We start from the raw sequence: 9,804 nt of genomic DNA, 5'->3' as shown, positions 1-9,804 counted from the left end.
TCTCTATCAATATCTCCGCGGGCATCGCTCCGGCAACGACGCACAACGACTCGAAGGACGCGGTTCTATATGCCTTTACTACAGAAATGAGGGCTTTCCTCTGGGCGGATCTAAGGACTCGGATGTCCTGCTTGGTGCATAGGTCCCACCAACCTGCCGCGGCGTATGTAATTTTTGGTACGATCACTCCCTGATAAATTGTTCTTAGCGTCGCGTGACTCAATCCCCATTGCACTCTCGCCAAACGCCCGAATTTCCGGAATAGTAGCTCGACGCTGCTACTTATCTTTCGGCAGTGCGTGTGCACCTCGAGTCCACCGTCGAAGTGGACCCCCAGGTATCTTACCGCGCCTTTAAACTTTATACTCGCGTTATTAATCCTAATGGTTGGTGGCCTGCTAACGAAGTCTGCGGTTTTCCTGTTTCGCTTACGCTTCCTATCCGGTCGATCTCCTTCCCGGCTCCCGATTGGATTCCGTTGTACCGCTTCGTTTTTAAGGACTATGGCTTCGGTCTTTCGCTCCGAGACCTGGAGTTTCGCGAACTCGCACCATTTTGTTATTAGGTTCGCCGCGCGTTGACCTTCTACCTCTATCTCTCTACGCGAGTTTCCGCTTATTACGACGGCGAGATCATCCGCGTATGCCACGAATTCTATTTTTTCCGCTTCCAGCCGTCGCAGAAGACCGTCAAACATTAGGTTCCAGCAGGCCGGACCGAGGACGGAGCCCTGCGGGCACCCCCTCGACGCCCGCTTGGAAACCTCTACCGAACCTATCGCGAGCTTCACTATTCGATTGTCGAAGTAACTTCGGATTACCTCGAATACGTTTCGCGGGCAGTCCCGGGACTTCAGCGCGTCTAAGACCAAGGGCCACCAGACGTTGTCGAACGCACCCGAAATGTCGAAAAGTAACGCGACGGCGTATCTACCCTCGGAGGTCCTTACCAGTCTTCGCAGTTCTACTATCGCGTCCTCCGTCGATTTTCCCGCGAGAAAGCCGAACTGTCGATCCGAAATTCTACCCGGCGCCAGCGACGTTCCCGTTAGACGCTCCTTAATTAATTTTTCGAAAAGTTTACCTACCACGGAGAGGAGACAAATTGGTCTATAGGATTTCGGGTCCCTTTCGTCCTTGTCCTCTCCCTTCAGCAAGGCCCGCAACGAGCCAATCTTCCAGGCGGAGGGAAAGACGCCCCACTTTAGGCACCCGTTAAACAGTTTAGTGATCTGGCCGGGGATCACTTTCAACGCTGCTTTTAATACGTTAACTTCCACGAGGTCGGTTCCCGGTGCTTTGTTGTTTTTGAGAGTCTTCGCTGCTCTTATCGTTTCTGCCACCGTGAAATGAGAGGCGTCCGGTGTCTCAGGTGGCGTGTACGCGTTTACCCGCAATACGCTTTGTTCGGGTGTATCGCTCGCGATTCGGTCGTCGGGGACGTGTACTTTAAGAAGACAGTTGGCTGTTTCCTCTAGAGTCATGGTTGAAGATTCGCCATGCCTGAGTGTGCTGAGCACTCTTTCTACTCGGAGTTTCTCCGCTTGTTGCTTATAAACGAAGCCCCAAGGTTCTAAATTTCCATGAGATGTTACGAATTCCCGCCAACTATCGATCTTTGCCCTTTTTATTTTTCTGCCATACAGCCGCAAAGAAGAGCGGTACTCCGACAGTTTTTCCACGTATGAGGGCTGGCCATGTTCCTTCTGCAGGCCACGTCTCAACCTGTATAGCCTTTTCTTGAAGATTGTTAGCTCCCTAGTCCACCACGGGTTGGATTTCCTAAAATGCCTTTTCCTTGGCATTGAGGCCTTGCATGTCTCGCTAAGGACAACTGCGAGCTTTTCGGCCATTTCCTCTACTTCCTCTGCCGACCTCAACTCGAGCGCCTCCAGCATGGACCCTGAAAGATCAGCGAGAGTCCCGGAAAACCGTTCCCAGTCGGCCCGACGGGTGTCGAACCTCATGTTCGCGGCACCCCCGGCGTCCCGCCCCTTCGGCACTCTGAGCCTGATGTCGATGGAGTTGTGGTCGCTGGTTGTCCAATTGTCCCGTACCTTCCATTCCCTGATGAACCGGGTCATGGAGGGCGACGCCAAGGTCACATCGATATATGATGAACCTCTTGCCGTCCAAAAGGTGGGTTTCTGGCCAGCATCGTTGACCACCTCTATACCAGATGCCCGGATGAGGTCTTCGACTTTTGCACCTCTTTCGTCCGCCTCCTGGGGACCCCACAGCGGCGATCGGGCATTGGCATCTATCGCAACTACCAATCTCTTCCCCCTCAGCGAATGAAACACCATTTCGAGGTGCCTGAGGTGCTTCTCTATTTCTTCGCAGTACTGAAAGTAGCACGAAGCCACATAGAAGGAGAAGCCAGGTGCTTGCACTTCTGCGCAGACGCAGTGAGCTGTTCTGAGCTGCGAGATAAACAGTAGCTGAAATTGAGAGTTGCAGGCTGCCACCGCCGCCCACGGGCGTTGCGAGCGTACGGCGGCCACTCTCATTCCCAATCCTAGCCCAACGAAGGTGTGACCCGTGTCCCGCTTCCTGACACATGGTTCCTGCCTGTTTGGAAACGCCAACCGATCATCGCATTCACCCGAAGCAAACGAACGAACGAGCCGAGGGTTAAGCGATACGAAACACCGGGAGCAGCAACGACGATGGAGGGGGATCCCGATGATGATGATGTTCTGACAAGGAAAAGAGCTCCTTGGAGCATATTTGGTCAGTGACGCCGACTCGTAGCAATGCAGTGTGTAAGTCCTGAGGTGGGGAAGAAATAAAGCCCCCTCCTTCGCCGGCGGCGTGTTGCTTCAGAATCTTGGGGAGTTTTTTTGGGGTTCCGGCTAACTACTCGGGAAACCTTTAACGCTTGGGGACAATCGCTGGATGCATATGTGGCTGGAGGTCCCCCGCCCATTCCTTTCAACACCGTGCTTGTGTCTCCCAGGCCCGCACCCATTTGCATTTTAGTTTTTCTGTTCAGTCTCTCAACACGCGTCGCGGCAGGCCCACGACGAGACGCCGCAAGCGCACCCAGGGGCCGAGCCCACGCGGCCCCGTGTGTTGCTTTGCAATATACATTGGGTTTTCAACTGGGTAAGTAAGGGGTGTTGCCTTTAGCCCTTTTTTTGAAAAACACACACGAACCTGGCGTGGAAAGACAAGTGCAGGGAAAAAGGAGGGAACCCACACGGGGATTTCGACCCCTACGAGGCGCAAAGAGGACCCAGCGTTTCGTCCTCGTTACCTCGTGCTTATCGTGTTGCTTTTCAATCTTGCTTGGGTTCATCTGGATACTTCTTAAAGCGTTGTGCCTTTAGCCCGTTTGAAAACCACCGAGTGGCCCGCTACGTGAGTTGCACCGGGGAGCGACACCCAGGGCCGCCCAGAGTCGCAACGTACTGCTTTTTCACGGCTGTTTGCATGACTTCCAAACCGCACTGCCTGACTTCCTACGTCCAAAGGTTGGGCCAATTAGCCGTGTGACGGGTCCATTTGGCCTCAGTCTGGGAGTGACTGCCCTTCGACAAACTCCGGCGAACCTCCCCGGTTGGCCGCATTTGCCGCAGAGAGAACGACACCGAGGTGTTCTTAGCTTTTCCCACTGCATGTCGGAGCCATCGACGTTTCCCGCACCACAAACGTATGCGGCGTCCCGTTAGGGACCACCTTTTTGCGACTTATCGACCCCAACACTGACAACCGGCATGCGCGCCTGGGAACAATCCGTATTTTCGAGGCTCCCAGAGTTGTAAGGGGAAGCGGCGAGCTCGCGGCCGAACACTCTGGGGCCAAGTCTTTAGGACCACCAGTTTTTGGGGCTACGGTTTGTTTACTAATTTTGCGTTTTCATTCATATGATGTGTAGACCAGAGTTTTGTTGCTGTCAATCAGCATTAGCAAGTTTCACTTTTATCTTTAAAACTCTCCTTCGACTCCTGACATTCAGCCTTCGGCCCGCGCTCTGCGTGCGAAACAGCAAGAGGCGCCACGCTACTACAAAGAGTGTGCGCGCCACATATGAGGACATTAGGTCTTGCGCTCCGACTAGTGGCAATGCTGTGCTAATAGTTGTACGATAGCGGACCAGTGGGAAGGGGAATCGCGTAATCCATTCCCATGCGCGTCACCTAATTTAGATGACGAGGGCATTTGGTACCTTAAGAGAGGTCTAGTTACGAAGCACGGGGGGTCTGGGGGGGCGGTAGCCCCACCGTAAGCTGCCCCCAGGGTTTTGTGCGGGCGGCTACATTCGCGGTTACTCCCCCTTCCGCTAGAATTCGGGAATCCACACTGGGATTTCCCCTTACAGCGCACATACACTGGCGATTAGGTACGCAGGACAAGCAGATCCTATCAGACGTAGAGGGCGCAGGTTTCACCACCGCAACACAATTGACTATGGAATAGGTTAGGTTTTGCGTTCACAGGGACGCGATCCACATTCCTAATCTCTTTATTGTACCTGTGTGTGACGCCCCAGGTAGCAAGGCACCGTCCCACGCAGGCCGAATCATGTACGGTCCAACCCGTGCTGCCAATGTAGGGCTGAGATCCGCCCAGGGGCTTCACCAATGCTTAAGGGAATGAGGCACAGGACATGTCTCCACGAGATACACTGCGCACCAGGAGCATAGCTTCCACGCCCGTGGAGAGTAAGAAACCCAATGGTAGGGCACCGGGTAGCCTCCCGGTGGGCTCCGACCATACCTCACTACCATGGTGTTAGGCTAAGTCGCATGATGACAGCTTCATCATGCTTCGGACCACGAAGTCTGTTGAGATTCTTCAGCGCAGATCAGGTCGGACTCGGCCACGGCATTGCCACCATCAGCAAACCTTCCCCGACAACGTTAGACGGGTCACCGTCGCCGTAACCTCGCTATTAGGCTACGCTGCCGTTCGCCGTACGACAGGGCCGGACAGCTTGCCCCAGAAATGGATTCGATTTATCCTTCCAACTGTCGTTGTATGGGTAGGTAAATGTGATCGGTTCGCCCGTTACCGCGCTATTGCTTGAAGTCTTCACGTTGAATTCAGAGGCATGCGGCAGAATCACATGAGTCAACCACCCCGCGAGGGCGCATCGCCAATGCTTGTTTTTATTAATTAGAAATCGGATTCCCCAGTCCGTGCCAAAGTTCTGAGTATTGAGGTTGAATGCGGCCGAAAAGAGGCCGACCCACGACGGCTCGCGCCGCCCACGGAAGCCTCGCAGCACGGAAGATCCGCGGGAGGGCCAAGGAACGGACCGAGCTCGGATCCCGGGACCGGCGCGGCAGACACGCAGACCAGTTCACCTTCTCCCAGGCCCGGCACCGTCAGCAAGACCCGCTCCCGAACAAGCCCGACACGCCCCGCTCTCGGCCAATCCTTATTCCGAAGTTACGGACTCAATTTGCCGATTCCCTTACTAACATATTTATCCGACTAGAGGATCTACTTGAGAACATGCTGCGGATTTGGGTAGAACCGGCGGCGCGACACCTCCACGTGGACTATCTGGATTTAAAGGTCGAGGGGAAGATCCGGACACGCCGCAACTGCGGTGCTCTCGCGTTTCCAAAACCCTATCTCCCTGCTAGAGGTTTCCAGGGAAACTCGAACGCTTTATCAGAAAAGAAAACTCTTCCCGGATCTCCGACGGCACGTCGTCTCCCTCCAGGTCATTTTGGGTTACCCGACCGACACTATTACGAGGGCCCGCCCAGAATTGTATGCGGTTCCGCTGCCGGGTTCTCCGGAAATCGGACCGGATTCCCTTTCGCCGAAGGGGGTCCACCGTGTGGAGTTCCTGTATAATATTTATTATTATTTCTGACATCGAGTATATACTTGTAAGCCCCCGTCATTGACATAGGATTCTCCTAGGGATTGTAGGATCGACTCTGATCGTTGCAAACGGCTGTCACAGCGAAACACCTTCCCCAAGTCAGTCCTTCCAGGACCTCGCTGTGGAGTATCTTGCTAATACACCAAGATTCTGCACCGACGCACGGCTCCACGGACAGGCTCGGCCCAGAAACCCTTCTGCGCTCACCCCGTTCGGACCCTCCTACTCTTTAGGGCTTCGTGAAGACGCGAGAGGGAAGACTACGCCGCTCCGGTTGACGCACCACTTGCCGCTTGACGGCAGAGGATAGGCTGGACGACCCTTCAGCGCCACCCATTTTCAGGATTAGTTGTTCGGCAGTGGAGTTGTTACACAATCCTTAGCGGGGATTCCGAATCCAATGGCCACCGTCCTGCTGTCTTAAGCAAACCAAAAGCCTTTCATGGGGTCATTGGCGTCGAGTTGGGCCGCCTTAACTTGCGTTGGTTCATCCAAGCGACAGTTTGCTTACTAAAAAGGCACACTTGGACTCTGATCCGAAGCTGCTAGTGGCTTCATAATTCCAAGAAAGACCAGGAATTCTCAACCCATTTAAAGTTTGAGAATAGGTTTGAGGTCGTTTCGCCCAAGGCTCTAATCATTCGCTTTACAAGATGAGATAGCGCGCGTTCCGGCGGAACGGCAAGAGGTGCCAGACTATCATGAGGGAAAACTTCGGAAGGGCGGGAACCAGTACTAGATGGTGTAGATCGTCTTTCGCCCCTATAACCCAGTTCGACGATCGATTTGCAAGTCAGAATCGCTACGGGATCCTCATCAGGTTACCATGCTTCGTCTGACCAGGCATAGTAAACATCTCGGGTCCAACCGGTGTACGCTCTGGGGGCCTCTTCATCGCGATGAGAACGAGGACGCACCGGGCGTGCGGAGGCCGCATCGCGACGCGGCCCATCCCTCCCTAGTCGACGGCACAGGGTCCGGACCTTCACTTTCATTACGCCTTTAGGTCTCGGACAAGTCCCAAGACTCGCGTTACATGTTAGACTCCTTGCGTCCGTGTTTCAGACGGTTCGACGAGTAACACCAAAGAAGTAGTTAGAGTAGCGCGCCGAACCGAAGGTTTCGGTCCGCCCGCGAGACAGCGGGAGATCGTTCGCGGCCTGTCGGAAGGTGTACCGTACGTAACCAAAAGAGGGCCAGGACAGGGGACGGCGCGAAGTCCCGGAACCTCGAGAGGACCGTGCGAGCGCTGTTGGACGGTCTCGAAGCACCGTGATAGTGCGGACTGGCAGATACCCTTGCGCGTTACCGCGAGCAGCCGGCCGGGCGACCGAGGGTTGTCGCTGTGCCGTTTTTTTACCGGCTGACGCGGACAGACACACCGCACCCGGGACGTAGACCGACAACCAGCGGGTCGCGACGTTTAACTTGGGTGAGAAAGTGCACGACGACGAGAGCAGGACATCGGCCAGATACGGTTTTGCTGCACCGCGCGCGAGCCCAAGGACTCCGCGGAAACGCCGACCCGACGCGAAGACCAGGCCAGTGACGATGAATCTCCCCGTTCGTCATTTGCGGTTTCTTAGGTTACCTGAACGGTTCAGGGGGGTACTCTTGAAATCTCTCTTCAAAGTTCTTTTCAACTTTCCCTCCCGGTACTTGTTCGCGATCGGTCTCGTGGTCCGTTACTCGTATTAGCATTCTAGATGGAGTTACCACCCACTAGAGCTGCACTCTCAAGAAACCCGACTCTAAAGGAGAGATCCTCCCGAGGCGACGCACCGGTCCGCTACGGGCCTGGCCACCCTCTACGGGTAAGTGGCCCCATTCAAGATGGGACTTGGACGCGACCGCGGCACCTCGGATAAGCGGATCCTCACAAAACACCACACTTTCCTGCGGCGGAACCGCGGGATTCGGTGCTGGGCTCTTTCCTGTTCGCTCGATCGCCGCTACTAAGGAAAATCCTGGTTAGTTTCTTTTCCTCCGCGGAATAATATGCTAAAATTCAGCGGTTAATCTCGCACCTGCTCTGAGGTCGCGCATAGTTGAGTTTCCGTAGCCGTTTGCCTCCTCCGCGTTCGCTCATCGTCGGTCTATCCCTCTATAATATATATTATAAGAGGGACAGAGAGAGAGAGCGCGCGAACGAGCGGAAGCACCAAAGCAGCAGGGCAAGCCACACGGAACGAATACCGCGAGACGGCAAATCGCCGGGGCCGCCGCTAAGCTAACGCCACACACCCTCGTTGGTGGTAAAGGAGCGAATATCGCGGGGTTCGAGATTCTCGGCTTCTTACTTATCCTTTTATATACGAACTTCGGGGGGACGAATACACGTTCGCACGAGTAACATCGACGCGGGACGCGCCGGTCCCTTTTTCGCTTTCGAAAATCTTCGTGGACTCGACACGCGGTCGGACTCGCGATTTTCAAAAACCCTCTCCGTAAAAGAGAGAGGTAACAGGATTACGAATGCTTCTCTCCGCGGTACGACCGCGAACCGCGCCGTATATTTCTTCCGTAATACCGTTATGTTGCGGGCATAGGGCGCTCGGATAAGACGGCGAGCGCTTTCGCCACGGATGAGCGCGGCACAGAGTGGCGAGAGCACAGTCCGGTTCTAGTCTGTGGTGGAATGTACGGAGAGGAGAGACGGTGAGACAAAGCGCAACCTACTTTCAGGGAGACCACGACGCACGCGCCGTCTCCTAGGGAAAAGCGATGCCCATTCACCGTCCTTGTACCCTTTTTTTGGCCGCAGGTGGTTGCTTCACTTCGCGCGGCGCTCTTACTCTATCCCATTTCTCCTAGGTCTCGGCAGAACACACAACGACTTGGATTAACACAAAAAACCGATCCCCCTCTCGTATTCGCGGAAGCATTCTCTCTGGGCGCGAGTCCGCCAACTTTTTACACGCTTGTGCGCTCTCCTCATAATTATATGATGATTTAGGACTGTTGTGTAATATAAGACCGTCGCCCAGGATTGCACCGCGGGCGGTTCTCGGGCGCGGCACAGAACATCGGGCGAACGTCCAACGATCGCTCGGTACGCCCATTGTAAGCGTTGCAACAGGGCACAGGCGACGCGCGCGCCATTCTCTGGTTAGCCCCCCCCCGCTCCAGCGTTTGCGTGGCCGTGCGACTTTTCGGGCGCAAAAAGCAGTTTGGGGTACTCTAAAAACGACCATTCAGCCAGGCGTGGTACGGGAATTGTATCCGGGACCGCAATGTGCGTTCGAAATAAAGTCGTGGTTCATGTGTCTGAGTTCACAAGTTTGACCGGCAATTAGCTGCGTTCTTCATCGACCCACGAGCCAAGTGATCCCACCGTTCAGGGTAATCGTTCGAAATTTTTGCGTTCGCGAAGTAAAACGCGCTTCTCGTTCAACCATCGTGGTCTCTTCTCTCGGACGACGAAGAGAGAGAGAGAGAGAATAATCGTGGTGGCTCTTCGATCAGCCTGTCCGCGGCGCGTCCGAGGACGCGCGCGGACCGCCGCCTCTCGCCAGGGAAGGCTACGGCACAAAGATAGAGTTGTGTGTTTCCTCGTTCGGAGCGTCTCTCCCGCAACGGGAGAGCCGGGGGCGGAAAAGCTCTTTGAAGGATTGAAGAAAACCGTCAGGACCGACACAGTGAAGATTGGTCGAATCTCAATCGATTCCCTTCTTGTGTTTATATCTATATATTATAATAATATATGGGGGTCCACTCGCTCGCTCTCGCGGTTTTTAGCACACACGTGGTGTTTCGGCAACGCTGACCGATGCCCCGCGAACAACGGAGCAAGGGCGCGCGTCGACGAACGTCAGTGGGTGCTGCACAAACGCGCTGCGCGGGCATAGGTTACACCGTTCGAGCTCAAGCCGAATCGGGACGATCTGTTGTGTTGTGTGTGGCCGGAGAAGGGACACAACACGAGGTGATCGCGAAGCGTCTCGTCCCAGAATCGTGTCG

The 9,804-nt window shown here is 54.9% G+C and overlaps 2 pseudogenes; both read right to left on the bottom strand.

Moving 5' to 3' along the window:
• Positions 1-7,885, bottom strand: part of LOC146724416 (large subunit ribosomal RNA) — a 10,114-nt pseudogene extending 2,229 nt beyond the window's left edge.
• A 1,147-nt stretch (positions 7,886-9,032) lies between these two features.
• Positions 9,033-9,189, bottom strand: LOC146724415 (5.8S ribosomal RNA; annotated as a pseudogene).
• Positions 9,190-9,804: the final 615 nt, after the last annotated feature.

This window comes from Nylanderia fulva, unplaced genomic scaffold (genome assembly GCF_048542155.1).
Source record: "Nylanderia fulva isolate GAGA-0341 unplaced genomic scaffold, ASM4854215v1 Scaffold1332, whole genome shotgun sequence".
Classification (NCBI taxonomy): domain Eukaryota; kingdom Metazoa; phylum Arthropoda; class Insecta; order Hymenoptera; family Formicidae; genus Nylanderia; species Nylanderia fulva.
This window is presented reverse-complemented; position numbering and strand designations above follow the sequence as displayed.